At 44.7% G+C, this 18,795-nt stretch overlaps 1 protein-coding gene across 2 annotated transcripts in view; it reads left to right on the forward strand.

The window, feature by feature from the left end:
- Positions 1-18,795, forward strand: part of cntfr (ciliary neurotrophic factor receptor) — a 177,323-nt gene that overhangs the window by 33,956 nt on the left and 124,572 nt on the right. The gene's annotated exons all lie outside the window — the stretch shown is intronic.

Raw genomic sequence — 18,795 nt, forward strand, 5'->3', positions numbered from 1 at the left:
TTTCTCTCTCGTTGTATTCAGACCTCATGTGCTGCTTTTATCCGTGCTGAGTACTCTTCTCAGAAGTTAGGAGGGCATGAAACCCATTTTATTTTCCGTGTTGATAGACATAACTCTACTTCCCCTGCTAAAACATTAAAGCGGTGAATTTGTACAATATTGTAGGCTTGTTTTGCCATCACATGAAAGGGGACTCCCTCTGCCAAATCAATAATGGTAGCCATATGTGTGAGAAGCCTCAATGCCGTGCAAGCTGTTGTGAATATTTGGGAACAAGGCAGGCAGTGTATGAAATCACATTTCTGTCCTTTTGAATCAGAACTGAGATTCTCAATACTCAGGTGATGCGTTTGAATTTAAGAATACTGTTGGAAAATTCACATGCTGCCAACCCTGCCGGCCGACCTGAACCCCCCCCGACGAGAACCTGTGGCCCACCAGTATGGTGGTCTGCTTCTCTGTCAGTAGCACGTCTCCGGCCATATCTGGTTGCCGTGGTGACATGCCCATGTCAGCAGCAGTGTGTGTGTGTGTGTGTGTGTGTGTGGCGGGCGATGAAAGGACTCTGTGGAGGCGGATAGAATTCCTCTGTCCAGAAACGCCAGCGGGACGCACACATGTCGGCGCTCGTGGAGGGGAAACCTCAGACATGTGGGCACGCAGGAGACGCACGTGTCACAAAAGTGTACACAGCCACAACGGTACAGGACATGGGCAGATGCAGCAGACACACACGTAGAGCGATATCCAGATTCCACGGAGGGCGCGGCCATGCATTCACGCTGACAGCTCAGGACTCTAGGGTTACATACAGGGAAGTCCATGCGTGCCGCAATGCTTTGAACACTAATGGTATGTATACACACTTTTATTAACGCACACAGACCTGAAGCTACGGTTTAATGCCTCCCACTAAATAAAATGTCTGCGTCCGGTCCTTAAAGGTCTTTCTTTTAAACATGAATGACGGATGATGTATGCACGCAGAATTAGCGAATGCAAATTGTTGCTGGCTCAGCAGCTGCACCGCGGGAATCTGGGGTTAAGGGCCTTGCTTCTAGGGCAACTTTTATTGCCGATGAGGGAGGGAAGGGCATTACTCATTTGCTCCCCCCCAGCCAGAACAGACGTCCCCAACACGAGCTGGTTTGGGGATCTAAAACGAGGACACACGCCTGCCGAAGCCTCGGGCTTCTACTGACAAACAGGTGTAATGCACAGTTTTTTTTCCTCTAGAATTTATTCTCCCCCGTCAGGACGTTGGCCTCGCAGCAAGCAAAGCGTATGTTATACCGCTTAAGCAGTATAAACAAACTAATGAGATTCGGAAAAACGTTAAATAAGAAAGAGGGAAGACTCAAGGGACTGAGACTCTGTAGAGTCTATCAAAGATTCAACATTATTCATTTGTTTGCCTCGAGCACCTAAAATAGTTTTTATTGACTATTCAGCCCTTTTGATCCGACTCTTGTTTATTTGCGCATCACTCTTGGATGCATCGTTTTAAATGGAGAGTACAGAGTGAGCTAAAATGTAGTTTACACTGCATTCGCTCTTTGTGTGAGTGACAGCGAGATCCTCCTTGTGGCAGTGGCAAGTGGGTGGCAACTTTGTGACAGGCAGCGGCAATCACCAGTAAATCAGTCGGCGTCACGACGGCACGCTGGGTGGGAGGAGCCAATTTTTCCCAGAAACAACTGTTATTTGTACGACAGGTCAGCTGCTGTAAATATTTAATTTTATTTAATTTTATTTAATTTTATTTGAGACACGTGAGCCCCCGTCTTCTTATTACAGAGGTTAATTTTAGGTTTGGACCGGCGGGTTCCGTGTAGGGGGTGGGGCTCTCAAGTTTGATGCCACCCACTTGCCACTGCCACAAGGAGGATCTCGGCCTTACTGCTTTGTGTCCGTGGGAGGCTTTCTGAGGTGGTGAAGGACGAGAACGAAGTGGTTCCGCCGCTCTGAACTCAATGTTTTTTAACTCCCGAGGTCAAATGAACTAATTGAAATGACAACAGATCCCAGATTTGAACCCCGATCAGATGGGTTCAGAGAATCCTCCATGAAGTGATGCACCTGTAAGATAACCCGGGACGATGACAGCCTTTCTTTTATCTTTCCTTGTCGCACTCTACCACTCGTCCTGCCGTCGGGCCTCTGTTGGCATCCGTGTCGGCAAATTGCTTAGTAGACACCACCATGTCATGTACACTTGCACAGCGTGTCTGCGTGTGGGGTCGTCAGTAATGGGAGACTGTGTGTTTTTTGATCCCTGGGGTTCGCCTTGTCGCCAGAATCTCCTTAACACCCACACACCCCGTCTCTCTCCGCCTCTCCCGCTGCACACACACACACACACACACACACACACACACACACACACATACACAACCCTGACCACACTTGGCTATTTAGGATTATATCCCCACTGATTTGTACCCTCTACATGTGCCTGATTTACTTTGGAAAGGCAGTTTGGGATGGATCGATTTTCCTTTTTTTACAATTATGACAAGTTGTTTTTAAGCCTTTTCTGTATATTACACCTGAGAGACAGTTCATGGTAATGGATTTAATATCACCCTAAATGTCACTCATGTTGTTAAACAGCAGGATATGTTTTTGTTCCTTTTTGAATCATCTCATCTTTAAATTAGCCCTTAACAGTTTAATAGCCATCGTCAGACTGAGGCAGCTGTTACTAGGATTTTCTTTTTTTTTGACATAACCCACTTTTGAAAAGTAAATGAGATAACAGTGAAAGAAAACTACTTCAGCTCAGAGAGATTTTTTTAAACATGAAGTTATTGCAGTACAACGCATTTAAAAAAAAAAGATGTCTTATGAGTGTGTGAAACATTATAGGTATGTCGCTGAGATCAAAATCAAGGCCATGGTTGTAGATTGTAGGCGTGCGGTCAGAACAAGGAATGCCGAAAAGTAGGAGGTCGGTATGGAGCCGTCCGCCACGGCGGATACTTAAGTCTGAAAGACTGAGGATGAGATCCTGAAAATGTGAAGACACTCGTTTCTCAATGTATAACAAGACATGCGTGTTAGCCCTTAACAAAGGTGCTACTTGGTCACATAAAAGAGCCAACGGCTAAGAAACAGAGGTTGAATTGTGATGCGTCCAAGGTCTATTTCCTAAACCTTTGGAAAAGCTAAATAACAACCTCGTTATTTGTTCATTTCGTGAATGATTGATATGTTTGCATTCAAATATATGGAGTTTTTGATCCTGTTTTGTACCTTTTGGTATCAAGTTTGTTTGGGATAATTGTAGAATTTCACTCATATTTAAAACAATCACTACATTTCTTATATTTGAAATGCCGAGACACCACAAGCATGTAGTGTGTTCCACAACCAGGACAGAATGAGGACCACTGATTACCATGTCTGACCGAGCATTGCTGACACGAGTGAGAGCAAAGCACAATACAACCTCAGTGTTGTCTTGACTGTGCACACTGGGCATCCTTTAGGCCGCTCCCGCATATTCCCGGGCGTTGTTGAGTCTACACGTTGCTATGCACATTGACAAGGCAAATCTACGAACACGGCGCCGGTTGCCATTCGCTGTGACCTAGAATGGCTGACAAGGGGGATAAGTCGAGGAATTGTATTAACCCAGCCGTGTCCCGATCACGCTGACAAGACATTATTCTTTATTCCTGTTGCTGCTGTTAAGAGCAGAATGTCTGCTCTGTCAGATACAGATGCTGACAAGCCGGCGTTCTGGCGTCTTAAGCGCCGCTGACCAGGGAATAGGAACCAAGGAGTAGAAGTCAGGCCGGCTGTATCGACGGCGCATGTTGACAAAGCAGCAGAGAGCGTTGCGTTGGCCTTGTGTTTGACACGGGACTGGTGACAAGTCCTTGCTATTCCACACCCGTGTGAGCACGGCGAGGTCACGCTGACCCAAGCCCGCTGGTCCGAGGGGACTGCACTTGATTCTACTGTGTCTTTTCCTGCGAACATTGTGAGCGTCCAGCATGTGTGCGCATTGATTAGCCAAGATGTGTGAGCTCGGCTCCTCGGGACGGCCCCGGTTGTTGCCGGAGGTCAATGCGTGTGCGCTCTTAAGTGTGTGTTTGCGCTCGCGCGCGTGTGTGTGTGTATTTGCCAGGCGGTGGGGGGTTAGGCCCGGATTGCAATGACAATGGAGAGGAATTTAAATGAGAGAAAAGAGGGAGATCAGGGACGTTTGCAAGGAGGATGGAAGAGGCTTTGGCACCATTGTTATTCTTCCTCTTTGTTATTCTGCCACTCTATCTCTCTATTACAAATCCTCCACTCTGTGGCTCTCTCACTCGGCTATGTTTGTCACTGAAATCACTCTGTTAATTTGATCCCAACTTATCCCTATCTTGATTTTTTCCCCCTCTATGTCAACTCCCTGTTGGGAAAGGTTTTGGGTTGTAGAAACTGACCAGATACTTATCTTATACTAATCTATGATACAACTACGCTACTAACTACTGCGGCGTCCAGCTCGGTAGTTGCTGCTAATGTAACGGCGGTGCTGTTTTAAATCCTAAAGTAGCTTTGGATTGTAATCGTTCAGTGCCGAAAATATTAATCAGCGCAGTGACAAGAATCTGTCTTGTCAGGTTTGGTCAAATTTTGTGTTCATGGAGACAATTTTTTTTCTTCTTTTCAGGTATATTGTTTGTTAAACATACATGTCTATAAACATACATCCAAGAATGAAAAAAATATCATTCATTCACTTTTTTATTTCTAATGTAAGTAAGTCAGGTTCCGCCTTCTATTTGTGTCTCATATTGAGGGCTGTCCTCCACCAAAGTCCTCCTCAGCCGGCTAACAGTTTGTTGACTAATCAATTAGTTGATTTAAATCGACAGATCTGTGAACCTTGAGTATCTCTTACAATCACACAGAAGCTTCACTGGAAATCTGTGAAACCACGTGTCCCTCTCCTTGACCACCAAGCACCAAACACGGAGTCGACTGAGAACTAAAAACAACCGATTTGTTCCTCAATCAGGAGGTTCCCCTATAATATCCAGTGTGTCTTTCAATGTTTTTTAAATTTTTATTTAGTGTCACTTGACTTCCTCCCGTCAGCAGTGACTCACCGTTCCTCTGTGGCTCTCTTTGTCTTGTCGCTCCCCCCATCGCAGTGTTATTACCTCTACAGTCTCTGGTCAGATCTAGTGCAGTTGCTAATATAACCACTCTCAAAACAGGCTCATTGATTTTAATCCCTCTCTCTCTTTCTCTCTGTTATAGACACACACAGACACACAGACACACAGACTTTCTCTCTCAGTTTCTGTTTGCCTGCCCCTCTCTCTCTCTTTCTCTCTGTAGCAGCTCTAATTGCGATCAATTATGAAACTTCAGAAGGCTGAAATAGGAGCTGCGACAAGGGGCATCCGCTGAGCTGGCAGGGGGAGAGGGAAGGGGGGGGGGGGGCAAGGGGGGGAGGAGGGGAAAACGGTGACATAGGAGCGCAGAGTGGATGGGAGGGGCAGCGGAGAGAAGTCCAAGTCGGTGTCGAGAGATGAGCTAATGGTAATGGCTTGATTGATGTGGCCACAGCAGCTGAAAGTCACATCGTTTTTCATGCCAGGTATTGATTCCTGACAAGCCCTTGTTAGTTTTTGGAGCGCAGTCGCCATGGCGAGGAGTTGTATTCCCATCTGCTATGGTCACTCTGGTGCTTCGAACAAAAGCTCCATACACATATTCTGAGCATTGCAGCTGGAATGAGAGTAAACCGATTTCAAGAGACAATTTGGTTGCAACATAATAACTTGTAATGCTTTTATATATTTATTGAGTTTACACTATTTATTTTGTTTGTTTAAATTCATAGTTGTTTTAGCATTGTAACCAATATCCTCAGTGATATCGGTTTCAATACGGATACTCTTTGCATCCATCACCTCATTTCGGAGAAAATAAATACATTGCATAAACAAATTTATTCCTCAATCCTGGAGGAGTGAAGTAAAAGTAATGAATGTGTTCTTAACTGTATTCAGCAGAACATAAAACTCGGGTAAACTTTTACCATTTGTCTTCAACTCTAAAAGTTGTGCGGCTCCGCTACAAGGCGGCTTTGCCTCCCTGTTTTAATTTGATTCCCTCCACGCTTTGCGTACCTTTTCAACGTAAGCCATTCGGAACTAGACTCCGAGTGAAGATCATGCAAACAGAAGCAACTTTATCACTTCCAATTCATTTTTAAATGTATTACCGACTGACCTCCTAAACACAATCTTCAGCTTTGCTTGAACAGCTCTTTATAGAAAAACAAGGAACTTATTTCAGTTTGAGTCAAGTACACCCCACCCCGGGGCAAAGATTATAAATAACATTATTATCTGGAAATATTCCTTCACGGAGGCTGGAGCGTGCTGGTTGCCTTAAGCTCTCTGAGGCAGCCGCTGAAAAATGTTTCCAACATCGCAATTCTACAAGATTTATGTTGTTCCAGCAAGATCCGGGCTCGACTTGCAGATAAAATAAGCTTGTTGTAAATAAATCTAATGGTAATTTACCAACGGTTTCCTGTCAGAGATTTGGAAAAAGCCTTGGGTTTCTTAAGGGTCTCTGTTTTTCATACATGTCCTGCAGGCTGAGAGCCTCTGGTCTCATGTTTAGCTGCCTGTGCCTTGGGGCATACAAACCCTTTTATCTTGTCACCCTAATGCACGTGTATGTGTGCGAGGCGGAGGGAGAGGGAGCATGTGAGGGAGATTGAAGGATCAATACTAAGCCGTCAGGAGGTCTGCTACTCCCAGAGACACAGAGAGAGAGAGAGAGAGAGAGAGAGGGGGGGGGCACCCAGAAGAGAGTGGTGAACGAGAACGTAATAGAGAAAGGGAAGAGGAAGAGGAAGAGACAAAGGGAAAGAGGGGGTGAGGTGGCTGGGAAGAAGGGCAGCCACAGGAAATGTATGGAGATGGAAACGGAGAGCAGATTTGGCTGGTGATAAATTAACCGATGCAAGGGAGACGGGAAAAACAGAGAGGGTGAAGATATAATGCAGGTGGAAAGAAAATGAAGACAGGGAAAGAGGAGGTGAGGAAAAGGGAAGCTGCTGGTCTACAGGGAGCGCAGTACTTGTTACAGCTAAAGAGAGGGGGAACTTAACATTATAATGGGATGAGAAACAAGATACACGTTACGTTTTGGCTCCCTCTCTGGGTTCTCCACAAGGGTATGGACACACATTCATGTAGAGCACACGGGGGGCTACCGGGCTCGCGTTGTTTTGCATTGGAGGGCAGCAGTGGTACGGCGTGCGCTGTGACTTGTTCATCACGTGTATTCAATTAGAATTCAAAATGATTACGCTATCATAAAGTAGGGAGTTGGACTTAAAGGAGTAGTCGAGGGTTTGGCGAGATGTGCCGCTAATTAAAAGCTTGCACTTTAAAGAGGCCAAAACATGCAAGATGTACAATATATTTCAAATATAACAAAACGGTCTCAAAAGTGACTGCTGGGCTCCGAGGAAGAGAGCTTCAACTTGTTAGATTCAAGAGAGAAATTGTCCCGTTGCCAAAAACTCACAAATTTGATCCTTCAAAATGTGTCCATCAAAATGTCAGGTGTCCTGTTGAAGTGCCAGACAGCCAATCGCTGTGCAGCGTGCAGGATGCAAATGCCCGCATGTGTACTTCTTCGTATTCCCTGCGCATGCAGTAATAGAGAATGAATATCGGCTGTTCAGAGCATGTTTTCTCCCAGCGAGCCTCACTGCGCCCCGAGTCCACACACTTTAACTTCTTTCGACTCCAGTGGGATTCAAAGTTTGATCTCTGGCCGTGTTTGTTTCATGCAGAAGCTCCAGCACAAAAAAACAAAACTAAGAGTATTTATAACATTGGTCTTGATGCATAATTCAGTTGACATAAACATGAAATGAGGGGGGCAAACGAAACTGTATCCCACAAGATCTAAAAGCCTTGCCTTGACACCCATAATGAATATTTAAACCTTGATGACCCTACGCCGGTACGTCTGTGAATGATTTACACTTCTGCCTCACGGATGGCTATTTTTATACCTTTTTGTCTTTTTTCTTTTTCAAATTCCCGTATCACATCTTTTTATCGTCTTCTCTTTCTTCTTCTGACAGTACTTTGAAACTCTTAACCAAGACAGATCGCAGTAAGACAGGAACCTGTCGGGTGCCGAAGAAACCCGTGCAAGTAAAAGAAAAGGGGGAAAGAACTAGAAAGAAAAGACCACATCTTGTGATCATCTTTGACTTATCTGTGAATATCATCAGCTGTAATCATCTTTCCGCAATATATTTCACCCCCCGATGATTAAGTTTCTTAATGGGCCCTGGGAATAGTATTATTTAATGTAGGGGAATAGGATGGAGAATAATACCCCATTATTAATAAATGTATTCCAGATGAAGAATTTCAATTGTGAGTTTCCTTATACTTGGGCCCATAATGACCCTGTAGGTTCCTTCATAAAAGAAATGACTCCGAGGCATAACACCGTTTTTCACAGTGAAGCAAAGGGATGGAACGAAACATCTCTTCTCCCACTAATGCTTCATCTGGTTTGTAGCGTGATCGGTAAAGGGTGATAGGCTTTTTATGCCTTGAATACAGAATTTACAGAATGGTTTTCTCATGCTGGTTGGCGAGTCACTGTGCCGGGGTCCAAACAGGTAATGATAATTTCGTATGATGGGTGCAAAAATTCTGAAAACCCACATCTTTTAAGTTTGGGCATAGCCCGTATTTTCCTGAAAGGACAATGCCAGGGTTGGTTTTAGGTGCTCTGCTTTAAAAAGTGCACAATAAATAAAGGTAATCCTTTCAATTGCGCATTGATTAAACCCTTAAATGTCTGTGTGTCAAATGCAGCACTTGTTAAATTGTGTATATGTATATTATAAACTATGAGCCGTATCTGAAACCGTATCAAACGCAAAGAAAATCAAATTTTCTTTCTAAACATTTTTTATCGAATCTTTTAGATCCACATTTCGCCAATGTTTTACCTTTTTGGCTTATTTTAATGACTTAGCACAACATTTGACATATCTGTTTTCCTTTGGGAAATAAAGTAAATTGAATTTGAAATCGTTATATAAAGATTAAATGATAAAATGAGATGACACCGCTCAACGCTCACTTGTTTTATTATATACCAGGAAAAAAAGGCTCAGAAATGGAATAATAGCAGATCACTGCAACCAGCCCTTCTCATACCTAACAGCACTATCAGTCTTACATGCCTGTCTAGGATTAGACACATCTAGTTATGAAGACCAACAGCCTCATTTACAACAGAACATGGCTCTGCAACCTGCATCCATCTCTCTGTTTGTCTCAAGGTTAGGGCTCACAGGGGAGGAGAGGCATCAGGTTACACTAATGCATCATGGCTGCTGGAGGACACACATGCACAGGCCTCGTCAGCCACTGTCTCACCCCGTCTCGCCTTCTCTTTCCCCCCTTACACACAAACACACACGCCCTGGTGAGCTGAAACCCCCCCTTTAGTACAGGTCTAAGGGCACACTGTGGCCTTGCTCCATCGTGCCCTTGTAACCTGCGAGCAGTCTGCCGTCGGTCCGCTGGGCAAATCACTTGTCTCTAAAAATAAACTGAAAGCATCACTGAAGGCCTGGCTGAGGTTAGAGCGAGAAAGAGAGAGGAGAAGAACAGGACACCCAGGAGAGAGTGGAGAGGGAGAACGTAATAGAGAGAGGGAAGAGGGTAAGAGAGAGAGAAAGAATATTAAGTATTACTCTTCTTCAGTCTATTTTATACATTTAGGACAAACTCCAACACTTTGAAGTAATGTACAAAAGAGGCAGCATCGCTCACCAATCAATTACCAGTTAATCTTGACGGGAGGGGGAAGCAAAGAGCTGATATGGTATTATTGACACACCTACACTATACATGCTGAGGCTGCATTACTCCTGTTTATAATGCGTTTGGCCCACTCTGGCCTCCTTTCCAGTGTTTGTCACAGTGTGCAGAGATTGCTGTTGCTCATTAAGTCCTCCAAATTGCAGTTGTGTTCTCACTCAAGCAGAATCTTAATCTTCATCTCTGCATCCATTTAGCTTCCTATCCATTAGTACGGAAATGGTTGGTCAATTAACGCAGTTATTTTTCAGGTACTTTGTATTTTCTGTAGTTGGTTGGATCAACATCCGCAGCGGATTTCTTTTACTACTTTAATATAGCTTAATGATTTATTAATCAGAACTAATTGGAACGTTCACAAAATTTTCATTACCCACTTTTTTTTATTTTATGTTCTGGCTGGGTCCCGTTCCATGTCCCAGAAGTTGAAGGCAAAACAGCAGTGTTAAGTCCATACAGCATTGGTAACACACTTTAACACACCGTCATTAGATAAAAACCAATGCGCATTCACGCAGACGGAGAGAGAGGCCTCCTCTAGGGATCAAATGCCCGTCCACGGTGCCCTGTGAGCAACCAGCGAGTTAAATATCCGTCAGAACACCGACCATTGACCTCTAATATTAAGAAAAGACTAGGGTTCAAAGGGGTCATATCCCCCCCCTGAATGTCATTCCCTTCTTTCCACACACATGCACTTATACACACACACACACACCCACACACTCTCTCCCTGGTGCAGTGAGAGGGCCTTATTGTGTAAGCCGGAGGAAATGCAGAGACATTGCAGAGGACAGGGCATCCATTGATCCGACTATAGACTCTTCTCCTACTCAGCCTCTCCTCTCGTCGCTGCCTTTTTTTTTTTCTATCGCAACCCTTCGCTTTCTCTGCTCTTTGTGTTATCAGCACTCCACTCTCCTATAGTTTTTGTCTCCCTGTGATCCACCACCCCCTCTTCCTCTATATTATTGCTTTCACTCTCCAGGCCATTTCTGCTCCCCTCTGTCTCTCTCTCTGCCTTCTCATGCCATGATTTCTCCCTCTCCGCATCTCTTTATAATCTCCATCTAACCAAAAACTCCTCCTTCCTCCTTCCTATTCACTTATCTTCTCTTCAACTTCCCTTCCATCTCTTAAATGACTTACATTTGTCCCTCTGTCTCCAACTAGTCATGCAACTTTGGAGCAGAAACTTAGTTGGAAACAGAAAGTGGATCATGGGGACGAGAAGGATCATGATAACAAGTGAGCAAAGGAAGCTTGTGTGAGAAAGTGAAAATAATGAAGGGATGACAAGCAACTGAAGGGTGTGAGAATGGAAGAAAGAAAGGAAAGGAGGAAGGAAATCAGCTTGACCACAGGTAGTATATGTTAAATGGTGTTGGAGCAGTGCCATTAAAAACAGGCACAGAGCTGAACAGGAAGAAGTGATTTAGTGAACACACACTCACTCAGTCACACACAGCGTGACTTCAGTAATGGCCAAAGGAACCGTAAGGTGGGAAGTAGGAACACTGAGGTGGCAAGTAGGAACCTTAAGGTGGCTAGTAGGAACACTGAGGTGGCAAGTAGGAACCTTAAGGTGGGTAGTAGGAACCCTGAGGTGGCAAGTAGGAACCTTAAGGTTGGTAGTAGGAACACTGAGGTGGCTAGTAGGAACACTGATATGGCTAGTAGGAACCTTAAGGTGGGTAGTAGGAATCCTGAGGTGGCTAGTAGGAACCTTAAGGTGGCTAGTAGGAACACTGATGTGGCTAGTAGGAACCTTAAGGTGGGAAGTAGGAACCCTGAGGTGGCTAGTAGGAACCATGAGGTGGCTAGTAGGAACCTTAAGGTGGGAAGTAGGAACCATGAGGTGGCTAGTAGGAACCTTAAGGTGGCTATTAGGAACCTTAAGGTGGGAAGTAGGAACCATGAGGTGGCTAGTAGGAACCTTAAGGTGGCTATTAGGAACCTTAAGGTGGGTAGTAGGAACCCTGAGGTGGCTATTAGGAACCTTAAGGTGGCTATTAGGAACCTTAAGGTGGGTAGTAGAAACACTGATGTGGCTAGTAGGAACCTTAAGGTGGGTAGTAGGAATCCTGAGGTGGCTAGTAGGAACCTTAAGGTGGCTAGTAGGAACACTGATATGGCTAGTAGGAACCTTAAGGTGGCTAGTAGGAACACTGATGTGGCTAGTAGGAACCTTAAGGTGGGAAGTAGGAACCCTGAGGTGGCTAGTAGGAACCATGAGGTGGCTAGTAGGAACCTTAAGGTGGGAAGTAGGAACCATGAGGTGGCTAGTAGGAACCATGAGGTGGCTAGTAGGAACCTTAAGGTGGCTATTAGGAACCTTAAGGTGGCTATTAGGAACCTTAAGGTGGGTAGTAGGAACCCTGAGGTGGCTATTAGGAACCTTAAGGTGGCTATTAGGAACCTTAAGGTGGGTAGTAGAAACACTGATGTGGCTAGTAGGAACCTTAAGGTGGGTAGTAGGAATCCTGAGGTGGCTAGTAGGAACCTTAAGGTGGCTAGTAGGAACACTGATATGGCTAGTAGGAACCTTAAGGTGGCTAGTAGGAACACTGATGTGGCTAGTAGGAACCTTAAGGTGGGAAGTAGGAACCCTGAGGTGGCTAGTAGGAACCATGAGGTGGCTAGTAGGAACCTTAAGGTGGGAAGTAGGAACCATGAGGTGGCTAGTAGGAACCTTAAGGTGGCTATTAGGAACCTTAAGGTGGGTAGTAGGAACCCTGAGGTGGCTATTAGGAACCTTAAGGTGGGTAGTAGAAACACTGAGGTGGCTAGTAGGAACCTTAAGGTGGCTAGTAGGAACCTTAAGGTGGCTAGTAGGAACACTGATGTGGCTAGTAGGAACACTGATGTGGCCAGGAGGAACACTGAGGTGGCTAGTAAACCCTCCTGCTTTGTACATCCCTTCTCATCTCTCTGACTTTTTGCCTCCTCTCTGTCCTTACATCCCTCGCCGCTTGCATGATTCCTTCTTCACCTCCACCTTCTCCCACCCTGTCTCCATCTCTGCTTCTGGCACTTTCTTCTTCTCCCTCCCCCCCTCCTCCCTCCTTCCTCTTTGCCCTGCTCCCTTCCTGCTGGACAGGCTTTTATTTGAGCCATGTGGACCTCCCTAATGACATGTGGACCTTGGTGTGTGTGTGTGTGTGTGTGTGTTTCTCTGTGAGAGTTGTAGGTGCTGACATGTGCATGCGTGCATGTGCACGTGTGCTTGATGTGCTGACGCACGTGTGTGTATGTGCGATGGAGGTGCTGACATGTCTGATCGTCGTGTAGTTCTCCCACTGAAGTTCTGCCGACGGCCTCTTACCTTTGAACAGGCCAGTGAAGGGGAGGGGGGGGGGTAAGAAAAAATACCGGAGCACTATGCCAGAAATGTGAAGAGAAGCAGAGGGAAGGAGGGAGGACAAAGGGAGAGAAGAGAAGGGGTGGTAAGTGGGACATTGTTACAGTAATTAACACAGATGAGAGAATGGGAAGAAGGGAGAACACAATCGGGTGGTTCTCGCGGCGCACACAGGGTGCCGGAGATCACGCGTGTCCCTGATCAGAGGGACTCCGGGAGACGAGGGTGGGTGGGTGTACGGGTTGGTTGGTTGGTGTCGTGGTAGTGGCACCGTGAAATGAGCCTTGTTGGAAGATGACTGGTCTTACAGGGCCCCGTCTAGAGCTTGTGTTCTAAGCTACTACTAACAAGTTTACTTCACCAAAACGCACCTACCAACTCCCCATGGACAAAAGGTACTTTTCTAAAGCCGTTCTTTTCCGATAGTAACCAGCACTTTCCACAGTGGTTGAGTGTTTTAGGAAAGCATAGGCAGCTTCTTCAAATGACTTTAGCCCAATTAGTGGCAGTGCACATGTAGCAGAAAGAGGAAAACCGGCAAACATTAAAGAGTTCACACATATGGTTTGCATCTTTCTTATTCTATTCAATTAAAACTGGCAGCAATTAGAATCTCGAGAACCGTTTCACCTGTGAATTCAGCCGTCCACACACTATTTCATCTCCTCCGCGATAGTCATCGATATTTTCAATGATTAACAAAATGTAACGCATAGTTTAATACACAAAACCTATGATTGGTCAATAAAGATTCAATTCTTAATTTTGGACTCCAAGGAATGCCATTTGTATACATTCAGTGGGATAAATGGGAATATGATTAAACGGCGCGAGGTGTGTAAGCAGATGTCTTGATATGGTTTTACTTCAGCTCATCACGACTTCTAAAATTCTACATTCAAACGTGGAAGTGTGCGAGAAGAACAAAGCTTTAAATTTTTCAACGTATCATGCAGTGAGTGATAGACATTCAAATGGTCATTTAGTGAATAAAACATTCTTTTGCAGAAAAAGCTCAGAAGGAATTACAAGAACCATTGTATGGTCCCAAAAGCAGAGAATCTTATGAAAGAGAGAGGAAGAAAATGCTTTTCTGGGTTCAAGTCAATAGCATTGCTGTGAGAAAGAAAGTCCATGGAAGACTGTATTGAATGGATATCGACTAGAATGGGAAAATCATTGAACAAGTGTCCAGCAGAGGATGTGAACCAAAGAGAGAGCCGAGATGAGAGCTGCAGGGACATGTTTTGGTCAGTATTTGTCTTTTTAGGGACATTTTGATCTCCTTGGAGGTTGATTATACCTATAAGACCATCACAGTGGTTTAATGTTTATATGGATGTCTCCATATGTTTATCTTTTTGCAACATCTGCCTGTTTCCCAGACTAATCTATCAAGTGCAACACCCACTTGCGGTGTTATGTTGATTAAACCGATCAAGAATACCATTAAAGGCGGTACCCTGCAGTGTGACGCTATATGACCTTTAACTATCTAGTGTATCTATTTGTTGAATTTTTTCTTCTCCACACATATAGTACAGCCACCAGGGCACCGTCAGGCTTTGCTATGTGTACCTTGAAGAACGAGATGCCTCCTCAAATGACTGGAATCCAGTTGGTATTCTCGACTGCCCTCTATGTGCGATTGTATATTACCAAGGATCGGTCTGATGACGCTCCGTATGATTGAAATAACACGGCATCTCTTTGTAGTGCCAGCCCCATGTTTAAAAGACAAAAGGAAAGAGAGATAACAGAGACTGCTTCGTCTGCTATAATGGACTCTCGCTCAACAGAATGCCATATGGATCCTGCAAAGCACCCATCAAATGCACACTACAAGAACCCGAGAAGTCCAGATTAAAAGCCTGTGATGCTGCCTGAAAAGGAGAAAACCAAAGATTGTGAACTGACTGTTTAAGTGCAGTATACATGTACTGTATTTATTACTGTATACTGGGTAAAGTCCCTCGTGTCCCTGTTGCTCACACGCGACTTTGGGGTTCCAGAAGTTGGTGTAGGAAATGTTTGACAGTGCGGCTAGTTAACAATGATTGATGCCCGTAGCCCTCTCAGCTGTTAAGGAGAGATGAGGGGAAGCAAGTGATGCAAGGCGGATTTGAAGCTGCCTGCTGGCATCTGACTTTAGGAATGGTGATTAAAAACACATTATGACAAAGGCAACATCTGGCGGTGCATTCAGATCCTCAGAACAGTAGTGCACTGCTACGTTACCTTGGCATCACATGCACAGTGGATGAAAGGTGTGCTCCAAACAATGAAAAACAAACAAAGAAGTTTTGAATTAAAGTCCCATTTCGTCTGCTCGGTGGTGCTTTCGGCAAACTGAAAACAATCCCCATCCATCCATCCATCCATTGTCAAACCGCTTATCCTGCACACAGGGTCGCGGGGGGGCTGGAGTCCATCCCAGCCAACTTCGGGCGATAGACAGGGTACACCCTGGATTGGTCGCCAGCCAATCGCAGGGCAACACAGAGACACACAACCATTCACACTCACATTCACACAACTACGGGCAATTTAAAGTCCCCAATTAACCTGATCCCCAGAGCATGTCTTTGGACTGTGGGAGGAAGCCGGAGAACCCGGAGAGAACCCACGCAGACACGGGGAGAACATGCAGACTCCACACAGAAAGGCCACTGGGCGGAATCGAACCCAGGACCTTCTTGCTGTGAGGCGACAGTGCTAACCACCACGCCACCGTGCCGCCCGAAAACAATCCCCAAATAGGCTAATTAGTTTCATTATTGTGTTATTTGGATTCATTAACTTAAGTTTAACTCAACATTTGTACTTTATGTAGTTAATAATATCAGTCAGTCAATTACTCTCTGGCTGGTAAATTATTTTAACAACTTGACATAAGGGGATTTTTCCTCCAATTAATGTTCATGGAATACAGCGTAATCTTTGCTGTGGTTTATTTGGTTCCCCAGGCCAAGATCGTTACATGTAACCTATCAGCACCATGGAAAAAAAATGTAATTAAAAGCAAAATATAGTCTGACTAATGGGAACAATTTACTTTGATGACACGCCACAAAAGACAGCATCTGTTCTGGCGCTGATACCCGAGGGCTGTGAGCTCAGCGCGCCATCCTGACAAAGCATGCGTGAACGATTGTCAGCAGGAGTTTCTACTCGGGATCAGATGACATTTTGTGAAAGTCAGCCGTCACCTCATGAAATCGCTGAAGACAATCTAGTCAACATCATTAGATGGACGTGTTCACTCTGATCTGAACACGTCCTGACCTGAAAAATTAGACTACAGACGCAATGCTGTTGATTCTGCGTTGTGTTTTCTGTGAATGATCTTGAAGCTGGGGGATAGTTGTTTTTTTTATGCAAAACACTGCTGGTTCGAATGGGATTTACAACCTTTGACATGAAGTCAATTACTTACCATAACAACAAAGGGCCATGAAAGAGAGAAACATAGAGGCCGGTGTCGTAGACGACTGTTGCAATGCAGCAAATATAATTTTGTTGCGTATGCAAGTTGGACACATTGAAAGGTTCACTGCAGTAGAATTAAAAGCCTTGACACGGTTACACCGTTTGTGAAGAAGGTTTGTTTCTGAATTGTACTCGTGAATGTTGAAAAGGTGTGCGGTGAGGAAAGCGCCTCATCCTTCTCTCGTGCTACGTCTTTAGCTTTAACTCCCCACCCGCAGTGGTAGTTGGGCCAACGTCAAGCGTGGACTGACACGCCGCCCATGACGTGTCCACATCTGCAGGTTTAAGTGGGGAGCCACAGCATGGAGCGTAGTTTGAATTACTGTATTTGAGGCATTTGGGTGAGAATGTGTTGTCCCTGTTTCACTAAAAAGGCCGTTTGAAGGAAAGAAACTGAATGGAAAGCCAACCTAATGATGTGCTCCTCTTGTTCGCTGACAATCTGTTATAGAATTTTGCGATATACACTGACAGCTTTGTCAGTGCTACTCAAGCAAGAGGAGGTATTAAGGAGCAACGTGTTGTGACTCATCAGTGGGCGACTGTCTCACTCTGCTGCGATGAATTAAATCGGGTTCATTGAAACGGTGTCCTTCTTTCTCACTTAGGCCTTTGTTATAAAGTTGTAAATCCACAAGACGGTTCGGGTAATCAAACATGTTAGTCGAACTATGATGCGAGGTTCAGATAAGGTTTATTTTTATATGCGGACAGGAAAGAGGAATTGTAAACTACATGCTCAATAGTGTGTTCAAAGTCAATTTATAGTTCATATTGTACTCTGATATCTCCTCACGATCTCGTGTGTGAAATAGGTCTATTGTGTGTAAGTCTATGCGCGCGTCACAATTCTCATTGAGCGCCTCAAATCAGATGCCACTTCATCGATAGGATATTTCACTGCCTAAAGGGGAAAAAAGGAAAGGATTGAAGTGAGTATGAAACTGACCAGAATATGTCGGCCAATTGGAGCTTGAGATTGGAGCAATCGGATGCAGATGTTGTCATCTGGTTGAAAAAAATAGCTGTAAATGAAATATGATTTTTAAATGTTCTGATGTATGAGAATGAATGGAAACAGATACTCATCCCGTCTCAACCATTTTTTGTGAGAAACTAATGGTTGTGTGATTTGCTCAAAGACCCTTTTACCCGCGGACAGAAGGAGCCGGGGCAGATTGTAATATATAACCGCTAACTTTGTGGTGAAAGGACGACTCTGCTCAATGAGACACAACCATCAAGCCATTGTTTGGCGTATTGAAGTATTGATATTCAATGATCCCTTCTTTCAAAATGTCAGATTCTACTGTAGAATGATGACACTTTTAATGTCATGATTATGCCATTTCAGCTCTTTATTAAGGTAATTGATTACTTCTGCTCTAAAAAAATAAGTAGTTCTGTGACGTTGGCCTGTTCCTTGGACAAATGAGCACTTGACGATTTCCCTTTTTGGTCCCTGGAAAACAGACTTTTCTCCATGCTCCGACCTTTTATTGACCTTGTAATTATTCATTCATCCAAAACAATTATGCCATGAATTTTATGAGAGCGCTGCTGCAGCTGTTGGAAATTAGGCTCAAAAAGTAATATAAGAAATTGCCCGGTTGGTCTCGCCGAGTGGCGAAGTTTAATTCGTCATGGTCTTATTGAAAGTGTTCGCACACACGGATACAACCGCACACGGTCACAGCCGTACAAACATAATGATATGGATTTGCAGCCTGCACACACACACACACACACACACACACACACACACACACACACACCTCTGGGACCTGGTCTGGGTCTCTATTGTAAATGATGCAGTTCGCCTGTGTGAGCTGTGGTTGAGTTAGTAGCTAATTAGTTTGGCACGCCAGCCTTCTTCCCAGGACCTGTGTGTGTCTGTCTGTGTGTCTGTCTCTGTGTGTGTGTGTGTGTGTGTGTGTGTGTGTGCTGGAGGTGCAGTGGGGGGTTTAATCCTCTTTACTTGTTGTTCTACACCACTGCCACCCCCCCGATTCTTTCTGTTTTCTTTGCCCCTTTCTCCACTTCTTTTGGCTT

The sequence above is a fragment of the Gasterosteus aculeatus genome, chromosome 14 (assembly GCF_964276395.1).
Source record: "Gasterosteus aculeatus chromosome 14, fGasAcu3.hap1.1, whole genome shotgun sequence".
NCBI lineage: Eukaryota > Metazoa > Chordata > Actinopteri > Perciformes > Gasterosteidae > Gasterosteus > Gasterosteus aculeatus.